The sequence below is a fragment of the Notothenia coriiceps genome, unplaced genomic scaffold, assembly GCF_000735185.1.
Source record: "Notothenia coriiceps isolate Sejong01 unplaced genomic scaffold, NC01 NC01_scaffold00004067, whole genome shotgun sequence".
Taxonomy (NCBI): Eukaryota; Metazoa; Chordata; class Actinopteri; order Perciformes; family Nototheniidae; genus Notothenia; species Notothenia coriiceps.
The window spans coordinates 11,785-25,061 of record NW_011336768.1 but is presented as its reverse complement, the minus strand read 5'-3'; the positions used below and the strand labels follow the sequence as shown (position 1 = coordinate 25,061).

The following is a 13,277-nucleotide window of genomic DNA, read 5'->3' as shown; positions in this document are numbered from 1 at the left end:
AGAAGCTGCTGGGGCTCCCAGCAGCTTCTACTGAAGCCTTCCGAGTAAATCGCCATAACGCCGACACCTCCTCATCTCCACCGCTCCCATTTTTTATTTTGTGTTGTCATAAGTTAGTCTCTCTGCGTTTCTGCGCTGGGCTAATGCTAATGCTAATAATGCAATGCGAGGATAATAAAATGGCGGCTTCACAAAAGTTTTTGGGAGTTTGACGGGGCGTGGTTTGCATTCCGCCCAGCCAATCAGACACAGGAACCTTTTTCTCCCACGAAAGTCGCTGCTAGAGAGGGGTAAAAAAGGTTCTCTAGAACTAATTTAGTTCCTGGGAGTTTTTGCTGTGAACGCAACTAAATCGTAGTTCTTAGGAACCTTTGTGGGAAAAGTACTTGGTGTGAACGCGCCTATAGAGTTAAGTTAAGTCATTACGAGGAGGTCTACTCTGTAAAAACAGTGTGGTTCATTTTCACAGTAGGTCGGTTAGGAGCTCAAAGTTTAAAAATAATATCCCCGTCAAAATGATCAGAGTTACTGTTTTGAAGATGTAGTATCCATTTATTTATTTTTGGACCTTCAAATACAAAAAAAACAAGGCACAGCATTAGAAAGGACTTTCATGACAACATCTCCGCTCACTAATACTGAGCTGCTGTCTGTCTGCAACACCTGTAATTATCTTGCATACTATACCTTTTATCCCTGAGATTTGCTTGAGGCTCTCACTGTAATGGATCTAGATTGCACATGACACGAATCAGAAAAATAATGGCATGCATGATTGTAAGCGCCAGCGAAATTTCCATGACTTGATTGCTTTATATGTGTTCAAAACAGAATTAAGCGGCTTGTGAAAATTGACTGTGAGATGGCATGCATCAGATAATGACAATGTTTGCTGATTTGATGCATTGAAAACATTTTGAAAAACCACTCATGCCACAGTCCACAGACTACACAGTTAATCTGAAGGTCCAGCCTTTCAAAAAAATTGTTTTGCTAAAATCTGAACACAACAGGGCACGAGACACTTTCTGAATAGACACTTTCTTTGGATACTTTCCTCTTTTTAACTCGACTGGAAGAAAGTTTCAATGGCTTTGTTTTCTGAGCCATGGCACTGATTTATTGGATTGGTGATGGCCAAAATTGGTTAAAAAGTGAATTGTGTTAATGGTTATACAGAGGCTACCACCCATAGCTTTCAATCCACACATTCTGTAATTTCTTCGTGTCCAGGAATGGCACTGTGATATTTCATTGATTATTTTCTTAAAGTCTAGTAGTCCATTCGGTTAATTAACTATGTACTGTACGTGCAAGTCAACGGAACTCATCGCATTATTGCATCGGTCGACTCTTCCTGTCTACGACCAAACCTTCCGGGGTGGGATCCTCCTCTGCTGTGATTGGTGTGCCCCGTCTTTCTTTGCTGTGATTGGTTACTGTCCTTGGGGAGGCATGCCTATGACAGTTGAAGTAATTGACTGTAAAGCTCTTATGGATTTCCTGCCTGCTGCTGATGTAGCACAGGTCTGATCAGCCGGTACTGTACGCACGCTGCTGTTTAACCACGCTCTTTCTTATGCACACACATTTAGCTTGGTGATAAACACAAACAATGCAAGGTGTGAATCATTTCCCTGCTTATGTTAAAGCCTTCCTTATTGTATCTTCTATTATACAAAATGTGTTAGGACATTATTGTGCTTTGTTGGAGAAAGTACAGGGATGGAATTAGGATGGTGTTGCTGTTTCTCCTTGGGCACCAGTAGCCAACCATAAGGTGTTGTGTTTGTCAGAGCCAAGCTTTAGCTATAGAGCTGCCCCTGGGAGTGTCTGACTCACCCATGTTTCTGTGGGTACGTGCATGTGCACTTGTGTATTTGGGTGTATTCCCTTGCAGAGGCTGTGAGGTGTTGGCAGGACTGTCATATAAAGCCAATGGCGTTGAACTCATTGTGTCAGCTCCTGCAGGCTGCCATTGATGCTCCTATCACATAACTCTCTCCTCCTCACCCTCCAGTGTGGCAGACTGGCCACGTTCTTGTCACTACTTGCCCCTGACACGTGTGTGCGGGCATGTGGGAGTACGGTTGCAATTGCGCCTCTGCAGCTGGGCCTGAGTGTGCATGTTTGTATGTGTGCCTACGTTTGTGTTTTTATGCGAATGTGTGTGCTTCCTTCCTGCTCTCACAGCATGGAGCTCCTGCAGAGCACTGCTGTATTTCTGCATCATTAGGTCTCTCCCTATAAGGTCGTGCGAGAGGCCGGACCCAGCAAGCAATGGATTGGGACCAGAGAATAGAAAGAATGGAGAGAGGAGAGGAATGGTTGAGGAAGTGAAACAAGACATTGTGTTAAGGCACACATGATGAAAAGCAAAGAGAACGAAGGAAACATGTGGCTTACTGAAACGAAAAATAAGAGAGATTTAGGGGTGACTAAATGGAGTCAGGGAATGAGCATAAAGGGGGAAATAATGAGAAAACATGGAGGAATAATTAGAGAGACAAACAGAGAAGACAGTGAGAAAATCTAAAGTGAGGGGGACTATTGCCGAGCCTAGGTTCGTAAACAGCTGTACAGGAAAGCATTTTGTGTATTTTTAATTCTAAGCGTTTCAAATGTTGCTTCTCCTGAGACTGCCAGTGAGGTGGAATAATTTGATTATGTTAAATATTCTTCCCCCTGCTGAGAGACCAAGCAAATGGCCACATAAGGGTTGAAATAAGGTTGGTGACTTAGCTTGTGTCAAGATAATAATAGGTAATTCCAATAAATACATGTACGTTAATTGGACAGTTTTCCGTATGGTTAACATACCTGAGACCTGTAGCTGGGGTCAGCTCCTATTAGCTTGAATAGACTATCACACTCACTTAAGCTTATGAAGCTAGCACTGCAGAAAACATTTGGGCTCCAAGAGAGACAAGGGGACGACCAGACATGGGTCATATTTTTAAATATGTATTTAAAACTAATATTTAGCTTCATAAATGATGCAAACATTTAGTTTTATGTAATTTTCTAAATAGGTGGGGAAAAAATGAATATTTCACACTATGTTACACACATTTGGAAGTAATGGTTCATTGACATTATGTCATTTAGGAGTGTCACAGTATGGAGGTATGATGATATACTGTGATATTTTATTAAAACAACCGTATTGATTGCCCTAATGTCAATATACCGTGCTGTCATTAACCCACGTACAAACAGTAGGACTTGAGTTGTAATGTATGATGAAAGGTTTGATGAAATGATGACATGTAATATATGCAGGGAAAGAAAAGGACAATGGAAAAAAATATGTAAAAGGAAAGAGTTACAATCACAGCAAAGACAAGTTTATGAGTTCTGTGTGAAGCACGGTTTAAATCAAAGGCACACAACTTCATATCAAATGCATAGAGTAAGATGCAAATTGCAGTGAGTGTAAATATTGCCCTTGGAGAAGTAGACAAACAGTGGTGAGAGAACTCTAACACAGTACAGTACACTGCGGTTTGCCTGTGAATAACAGCCAATCAAGCAACCACAACACGGGGCTCATGGCAACTTGGGGCCTCAAAGGACTCAATTACTGCTCCTGGTTAGCGGGGACAGGGGGACAGGGGGGGGGAAGACACCCAGAGAGACAGATTCCTCAAAAGACGACAGTGTGGCTTCCCTCTACTGGACGGACAGATATTATGGCTATACGTATGCAAGTTGGGTAATCAAATAGGATGACAGCGTGTTTCCAGAGTAATTAGCTGTTTGCTTTTTCTAACAGGGACATTTCTTGTCGGGATTTCCCCGGCCAATTTCCCCCCTCTGCATAAAGGATAAGAAAAATGAATATTTGCAAGGTTGACATAGGTCATTTATATGTCTGCATTCTTATTGTGTTGAATCATTGCTGCATTTGGTGTTATTAGGTAGTCGAGCGGGAAGTATCTGCAAGCAAATGAACTCGTTCTGTGAACAGATTGCTCTCGCTTGTGGCGGGTTGAAATACAGTAGGTCCGCCTGTTCAATTAATGTTTAACATGGCAGATCATTTCCGGTAATTTCCTGAGGAAGATATTACTATACGATATAAAAGAATGGTCTTCTATGAGGCAAACAGACAGGGAGGGATAATAAGTGGAGAACAAGGGAAATTATTTATTGGCAGTAAAGTCAGTTTGTTGATGATGGGAAATGTAGTGAAGCAGGTCAAATGAAAAAAGCTATTACTGACATAATGATGCTCGGCTTTAATTTTGGCGTATTGTGGTCCATAATTACTGTGGCTGGTTCGAAATAAAAGGCAGTGGCACAGAAGGTCGTTCTGGTATTGAACCAAATGGAAAATGATTGCCTTGAGAAAAAACGCATGGAGTAGGATAGGTGGGATAGGAGTGTCTCAAGTGGAACAAGAAGAGGGAAAAGGTCATCAATGAATGTCACCCTCAGCTCTTCAATATACAGTAAAGCGTGAACAGATCATATAGGACATTTTCCATTAACATGCGAGGTGTGTGATGTATCTTTTTTTTGTATGTGTGTTTGTTGCTGTAGAATAAAATATGTGCTGCTGTGTTATTCCTCACTTTGGACAAACCCCTCCACTAATCTCTTGGAGTGTTGATTTAGAGGGACACTCTTGGCTCATCCTTTCTGGAGAGGACTTCCTGTCCAGCTGCAGATGAGGTTCGGAGTCATCTATCATACAGTCTGTTTTTAAGTGCTGGGGAAAAAAGAGCTGCTAAAAGAGAGATAGCCTGAAGGAAGATGAGAGTTAGAAAGATAGAGAAAGAATAGGAGAAACACCCAGGGGTGAGGTGATGTGTGAGGGTAACTTGTCATATCTGATGGCTCATCCCCGGTCCTCGGTGCTTCCCATTTGTCACTAAGTCAACCAGGATTTATGAGCTTCTTCACAGCTACTGATCCTGATGATTGTCCTTCAGATAGAGGATGGTACCCAGGTGTTTAAGAGAGGTGTTTGTGTGGACTGGATCCTCCCCTCCTGTGTGTAGAAATACAACATATGATCAGTATTTAGATTTTGTTCTACTATAAAATAATTGAAAATAAAGTTGTGCTTTAATGGGCTGCAGATTTGGTCTAGGAGGAGAAAAAGCCATATGCCAGAGAAGTATTTATCATTATTGAGATACGTAGCCATATGTCATCGTTAGGACAACATCAGGAGCTACAACTATGTGAAACTTACTTGGAGAGGTAAAATAAGTTTAAAGCTTCATCATTCAATATGTCTGCATTACCAGTAAGAGCTGTCAATCAGTGTCACACACTCATATTTACTGAAGTTAGCAACCTAATATCACCCCTTACTAATAATACTGACATGGACATATTGTATTATTTAGGATAGGTGCTTAAAACAAAAGTGGTGCAACATTCACAAACAATCCAATACTCACACAGAAGGAGGTGCATTATAATACTAAGTTGTAGTGCACGATAAATAGAACTCTTGTGGAAAAAAAGATATTAGCCTGTGCCACTGACACATTCTCATTGGAAAGTGAGTAAAAAAACAGCCTGCTTTTTGAGTTTCTTAAAAATGGAAAGTTATCTCTTTTGCATCAAGGCCATTGACTGTCCTTGTCCAATGTGACTTTCCTTTATACACCTGAATCACCTCTGATTTGACTCAACCATTGAAATCCCCAGCTGAACACAAACTCAGAGGAGAACTGTTCTACTTCGAGATGCACTATACATCCAAAGGAATGCACCCTCCTTCCAGCTGAATACAAATCTCATTAAGAGTATTCCCACTCTGGCATTTAACGTATACCTCCCAAGAAATATAACTAATCCCCCAGCACTATACAAACTTTTATAATTATGTACCCACCCCCTACCCAACTCTGACATAAGGCAGTTACAGTTAGACCCAACATTCTGCCTTAAGCCACACAGCGTGCAGATGGCCACGTTGATGAAAGCTAGTCTTAAAGCAGGGACTTATGTTAAAGAATAGCTGCCATAAAAGCAGTTGGTCTTTGATAACAAAAGCCTCAGTTCGCAATCTAGCATTCTGCCAGGCTATACCGCAGCATTTGCATATTCTAATGAGCCCAATGTTCAGGGTTAGCCGCTTACACTAATGACGCGTTTAGCTCTTAATAAATCAGTTAAGGCAGCTCCCTGCTGGAGCCCTGGGAGCTGCACCCGTGTGTGTGTGTGTGTGTGTGTGTGTGTGTGTGTGTGTGTGTGTGTGTGTGTGTGTGTGTGTGTGTGTGTGTGTGTGTGTGTGTGTGTGTGTGTGTGTGTGTGTGTGTGTGTGTGTGTGTGTGTGTGTGTGTGTGTGTGTGTGTGTGTGTGTGTGTGTTGATCTCACTGTGTGCATATTTCATTATAAGTTGCTTTATTTGTGTGTGGCATTATGCTGTGATTTTGTGAGAATGCATCGAGAGTGAATGGGTCTGTTTGTGAGCACTTATCTATTGTCTTAGTGTAAGCTTGTGTGTGTTTAGTCGTTATTGAAATGTGTGTGTGGGAGCTTTTACACATGTGCAGGGGGTAGTAGCTTCTGTTGCTTTGAAGTACCCTCTGTTGAAGTTCTGGTAAAAACAGTTGAACAGAGAAAAAACATTTTGTATTTCTCCACCTTATTGATGTCAAATTGAAAACTAGACCTGTTCTGTTTTACTCACTTCAAATCTCATCATAATGATTGTTTCTCAACCTAAAAATAACTGTGGAGTGGAAGACAGGTCATCAAAAGCATGAAATACTTAAAAACCTATTTGCCAATGGAAATGACTTTGGTAGCACTTCCTGTTGTTCACTGGTGACTACATCAGCTCATTTCAGGAGAACAGTGACTGAAGAACGCTGCAGATCACTGACATGTAACCCCTTACTGGGAAAACAACACTCTTCTGGTTTATTTGATAGTGTGACAATCAGGACACTTCACAGCTTTTAGGTGCCGCAGGCCAAACACTGAAATGTGATTCTCAGGTCAAATGTGAGACCTGATGCTACAGACCATTTGAGTGTTTCAGAAATAAAGTATGCTGACCAATCTCTACTAGAAACAGGACATAAACAAGTACGAGATCCTCTGCATGTCGTAGTCACAGTCAATTGTCCGTAAATAAAATGAGAAAGCCGACCCTTAGCCAGCTGTTTATTTCCTGGAGTTCTGGTTTGTTTCGGGTCTTAGGGCACTGATAGGTCAGCCAGTTTTCTAAACAACATGAAATCAGTCTTTTGTCATTATTGTGCCAGTGGCTTTTCAGAGAGGGGAGCAACAGAAAAAACAAACCCTTTCACTTTTTCATCATGCCACTGCCAATTTGGCCCAGCGGTGGTTAGAAGGTCGATGGGCCGTGGTTCCATCAGAAGGATTAGTCCTCAAATGGGATTACAGGCTGGTGTAAAAAAAAAAGGAAGAAAAGGCGTTGGATGCTCAAGCAAGCAAGAGAGCAGAAATATTTAAACGCAGAGAGACACATTCAAGTAAAGCGATCATTTTATCATCATTAGAGGGGAAGAGGAAGGGAGGGGAAGGAGACTCCAAAGAGTGATGGAAACTGTATGGTGAGATGTAAAGTCTTTAGTTTAATGAAGATTGAAAGATTTGTGTGTGTGTGTGTGTGTGTGTGTGTGTGCATGCGCGTGCGCGCGTGTGTGGGATTGCATGACAAATAAACTGCAGTGTGTGAGTGGTAACAAAAGAGAGCCAGTGTGGCTCAGTGATGTGTTTTAATAGTTGTTGGACAATAATGAAGGTCTTTGGCACAGAAGGAGAATATGACACTCTTTGACACACACACAATACACCCTGCTTATAGCCAGGCTCAGGAGGCTGTCATGGTTTGGATAGCTCCACACTCTGAAAGAGGAGGTTTTGGAGAGTTTTTTTCAAAACAAATGAGAAGAGTAGAGAACGACTTCAACATGTTGTAGTCTCCGTTAAGGTTCGGAAATATTGTTAGCATGCCCAGTAAGAAAGCTTAATTAAAAAACTTGAATGAGAGTAGAGCGGAAATTCTCAAATCAACATAACAGGAGGGTCAGAGTGGCGGCCATTTGTATGTCTGTTGTTGCCACTACAAAAGACTTACTAATTGTGTGTGGCAGTAGAGTAGTGACAAAGCCAAGAGAGTAAACGTGTATAATTAGTAACAAATGAATACCTCATCAAAACACATGCTTTTCCATTTCTTAAAAGACAGGAATTTTAACATAATTTTCGCCAACATATTAAATAGAATCTTAAATTTGTTTATGTTTTGTGCAAATTATCACAAGAATAATCCTGAACATTGAATAAAATATAAGTAGTTTGCAAGTTGGTGATGCAGCAACATTTCTACTGTCCTTCAGTTTGACAAAGCTTGCTTCATTCATTATAAAGACTGCACATGTCACAAGTGTGAGCTCAAATCAGACTCCACATCTTCAGGTAGTTAGTGCTGCTTCTGTTCAAGGCTCTCTGCAGGTTTCCACACAGCAAATCAATGCCCGGCGTTAAAGCTTAAACCACATTATTTATTTTTGTTTTCCATATTTTCTTTCTCCACATCGTCCTCACTCTCCATTGTTTAGTTAAAAATGTTTTATGTATAACAGCAGCTTTATGTGTTTGTTTCCCTCAGCTGGAGAAGAAAGAGATGACGCCGCCCTTCAAACCTCAAATCACTGACGACTACGGCCTCGAGAACTTTGACACGCAGTTTACTAATGAACCAGTGCAGCTAACACCAGACGATGAGTAAGTACCGCCTGTTGCAGAAGTTTAATTAAAGTCAAACCGCTGAAGCCCTGTGAGAATATCCCAAAGCGGTGTAATAAAACGTTGCTCTTTGGAATGAAGATCTCTTTGCAGGGACTTGAAATGTGCCTGAGGTCGAGTCTGTCATCATGTCAGTCGTTTCCTTGTTATGTGACTTTTCAAGTCGCTACATGATGATACGTTTGACAGCTAGAAAGGATTACCTAAGTCGAGCAGGTTTTAGGTTTTGGGCAATGTTACCTGTGTGTTGAAAAGTGGAAATCAGTTAGTAATCGGACATGTTACGTATTTCTCATATTATAATCAGCTTTTCTTGAAACCATGTCTAAGCTGCGAGCTATTAAATGTTTCCCATGACATAATTTGAGTGTCGATTGAAAACAGGCGTTACTAGGCGACACACATTTCTATGGGGGGACTGGTTAATGTCAGAGGACCATCATGCTGTCAAGTTTGTATTCCACTCAGAAAGTTGTTGTTTGCCTAGCCGGTGTTCCATTCATGTTATTACAACCGTGCTGAGTCAGTAGCAGCTCCGGCGCTCAGGGTACATTTCACACAGAATGGAACGGGCCGCTCCTAACACAATGAATGAACATCACATGCAACCGTCCCAAGGCCCCATTCATAAACTATATTATATGAAAACAAGACACGGCCATCAAGTTCTGCAGGCTAATTTGACATATTCTTGCATCAGATGGGTAAAGTATGGATGGGCTTGAGGATAATGCTTCCTTTATCTGAAGTCATATCTTCCACCAAACCCCCTCTGAAGGCACGTAAGAAACAGGAAAGGGAAACATTTAAAACCAGGATTTAGAAATCAGGGAGATCATTCTTTTATTTTGTATATAATAATCTTATTTTCCATTCATTTATTCATGAGATTGTCTTATGAACTTTCAATCAAGTATATGTAGGGAAGCATGTCATTTTCATGATTCAGCTTTCATTTATATCCTACAATAAGAGCTCCTCTTATAAATGCGCCTAAATGACTATCAGCTCTCTTACAGTATGACCACACTGTATGCTATACATATGACATATATATATATATATCTATCAGCATTGATCTTTGTGAATCCCACGGTGTCAGTTTCATAGATATATGTGTCGATAGCAGAGAAACACAGGCACAATATTTGCTTGGCGGTGCGTTTTACCCTTTGTCTTTACTAAGAGAATAACATGTTTCTTTTTGTCCTACTCACACAAGTTTATCCCTGCAAACCTTTACTGAATTCACCCCCAGGTGCTGCGTTCTCTCCTGGGTATAGAAAGGAAGGAGGCTAGTGATTTCCGTCTCTCTGTTATGGGTCTAGGGGAGGTGATGGACACTCATAGCTCACAGGGGGGGATTCTTATAACATCAACCCGTCACCCCGTGGTTTGAATAACAGTTATGTAGAAACGTGCTGAGTGCTGAGGTCACACATGGGGGGAAACTATTGGCAGTGACGACGGCCCCCAGCGAAGTAAAAACAGTGCTGTAGGTAAAAGTTCCTGAGGGGACAAGCATGATGTAGTGCCCCCCCACACAGACTATATTATTTACATCTGAAAAGGAGCAATCACTGAAGAACATCATAAGAAGAAAGTATTGTCTGTTAGTTAAATGCTTTTTCATTTCTGTTTGACTTTTACTGTTATATATCTTTGCTTCCTCTCTTCAATACTGTCCTCCATATTTATTTTTACATTTCTTTATATCTTGCTAAATAATTCAAACTTTATTTATATAGCACAACAAAGGTAACATAAAGTGCTTCACAAACCAAAAATAGAAATGAAACAAACCCACCAATGTCCAGGTAATAAACAGAGTAACGCGTAGCTTCGTGATTGATGAGAATCAGAATCAGAATTCCTTTATGCGTCCCAGAGAGGGGAAATGTAAGATAGCCGCTTTCACACCAAGTACTTTGCCGCACTTAGTGCTTGCACTTATTACCCCCATTGCACTAAATACAGATCGCGTTCACACCGGAATAAGTTCCCTGAGGGAAGATTACGCAAATGAAGCCGCTGACGTCACTTCTTCTTCTGCTTTGGGTTTACAGGCAGGCCGCAAACCACTTCACGGCGTATACTGCCGCCGGAAGTTCCCGGCCGGAAGTTCCCGGCCGGAAGTTCCCGGCCGGAAGTTCCCAGCCGGAAGTCCCCAGAGTTGGGGACTGGCTTCAGTAGAAGCTGCTGGGACTCCCAGCAGCTTCTACTGAAGCCTTCCGAGTAAATCGCCAGAACGCCGACACCTCCTCATCTCCACCGCTCCCATTTTTTATTTTGTGTTGCCATAAGTTATACTCTCTCCGTTGGTGCGCGGGGTAATGCTAATAATGCTAATGCCAGCAAATACAATTTTACGGGGCGTGGTTTGCAATTCGCCCAGCCAATTGAAATTGGTACTTGTTTCTCCACAGGATAGTACCACCTCTCTAGCAGGGACTACAAATGGGGGTAAAAGTTCTCAGAACTAAGTTCTCTTTTTTGTGTGAACGCAAAATTCCAGGCACTAACGGAACTAAGACATTGGTGGGTTTGTTTCATTTCTATTTTTGGTTTGTAAAGCACTTTATGTTACCTTTGTTGTGCTTTATAAATAAGGTTTGAATTATTTAGCAAGATATAAAGCACTCCGGTGTGAACGCGCCTATTGTTACATCAAAAGTGAATAAGAGATAAAAAACTATAAAATTATTTCTATTTACATGTAACATTCCTAATTAAAAGAAGACTCAATACCAACGCAAAAGTGAATAAAACAAGAATACAATTGGGAATAAATACATTAAATTGGTGTACTTTGCTTTTAAATTGTGTCACAATTAATAAATAGCATCCTGTATAGACAGGTTGTCGGCCATCAGAACCAAACTATGTTTCCACTCGGCTCATGTGACTGTTAACATGTACAGCTGACAGAGTGTACATGTATTTTCAGTTGGTGGATGTTGTGCCATCTTCCCAGAAGACTTCTGTCTCCAATAAAGAAATCCTCCTCCCCTGCGAATCCCCAGCATCCACGTCTTTATACATCAGACATTGTTTTGATCAATGCAAACATGAAGCCTTCAGGATCTGTCAGGAGCTCTTTTTCAGATTTCACTTTGGAGAGATCTGGCACAACAACAGACATGTTTCAGACTCTCTGCTGCACCCAAACACAAGCGGCCTGTTTCCCTCTGCGCCGTCACAAAATGGATCCCATAAGGCTTTGGCAGGCCATGCCGATAGCTGTTGCCAGGCTTATGTTAGACGACATTTCCATTTCAATCCATGCTGGATTGATTTTCCAATATTCATATTTTCCCTGCAAAGCTTTTATAGGACTGATTTTAGCAAACCATTTCTCAACAACCATGCTGACCAAAAGCAGGAGCTGAACTCAAAGCTAAGTACGCCATGCCCCACGCCAAGATGGGATCCTTACTGGCAATTTCATCAATGTTCTAAGAAAAGAGGATTGTAATCTCAAACAGGGGTGTAGTGTTTTCACCCCTTATGATGCCATATACAAAGTATGGGATAACCAAATCCTTTAAAGAGGCCCTACTATAGGTTTTGGCGCATAAATGGTCTGCAAAGGCTGAAATCCCTGTGTTCGCTTTCAAATATCCACACTGAATAGGCCTTGCTTCAGATCTCTGCCTCCCTGATCTCTGTTGACTCTTCCTGCTCTCGACACAATGATTCATCAAACCTGTGATAACTATCTGACAGACTTTCCCCCGGGGGCATTCTGTGTTGTACTTAATCATACTAAAATAGAGTAGAATGTAGAAAGTTTGGAGAATGATAGACCTTTAGAGAGTAATCAAACTCTGCATTCATTTTAGTACACTTGTTTAGTCACTGTATGGAGGTTTTAGACGCTGTTGGCACTTGGTTAGAAGCATAATAAGAACCGTTAAAAACCTGAGGAGCACACATACACGTCAGTGCTGCTGAAAGCTTTAATGTCTTTGCTTTTTCCATACAGGATACCAATAGATCATACTGGTGCTCAGGAATGTTAGAGCTGAAGGCCTATTATTATTTGTACATGTCTGTTAATCATTTGTACCGCCTATCATACTTGACATACTTAGAATTGTATTCAAAATAAACAGTGTCATTCATGCTGTCTGCATTTGGTAAAATAACCACCAGTTCAGCCAGGTTGTCCTTGGAGACAGAATTCATCTTTTCACACTTGTGTAACGCAGGTACAGCAATAACTATGTTGTTTTGAAACAGCACGGAGCAGCAGTATCTCCCCGTGTTAATGAAGCCTTAATAAATGCCCATCATGCTCTGCACCCATGGCAGATGTCTGGGTAGCTCCCATCACTCTCCTCAGTGTGAAGGTGCTGCTCACACACACTGAACTTCAAACCCTCTCAGAGTGTGTGAAGCTCATTACGGCAGCAGGAGACGCTCTGAAGCTCATCCCCGCTAATTTGTGACAGCGCTTGACGGAGGGGAGTCCGTGACAGACTTTTAGGGAGGCAGTTGTGCGAGAGTTGTGGTGGAGCAGTGAGGGGGG

General features: G+C 41.5%; 1 long non-coding RNA gene across 1 annotated transcript in view; it reads left to right on the top strand.

The window, feature by feature from the left end:
• LOC104941931 (uncharacterized) overlaps positions 1–13,277 on the top strand; it is a 26,421-nt gene that overhangs the window by 8,143 nt on the left and 5,001 nt on the right. Inside the window, exon 2 of the long non-coding RNA XR_797951.1 lies at positions 8,610–8,725. This is a non-coding gene — a long non-coding RNA (uncharacterized lncRNA). The remainder of the gene's footprint in view (positions 1–8,609; positions 8,726–13,277) is intronic.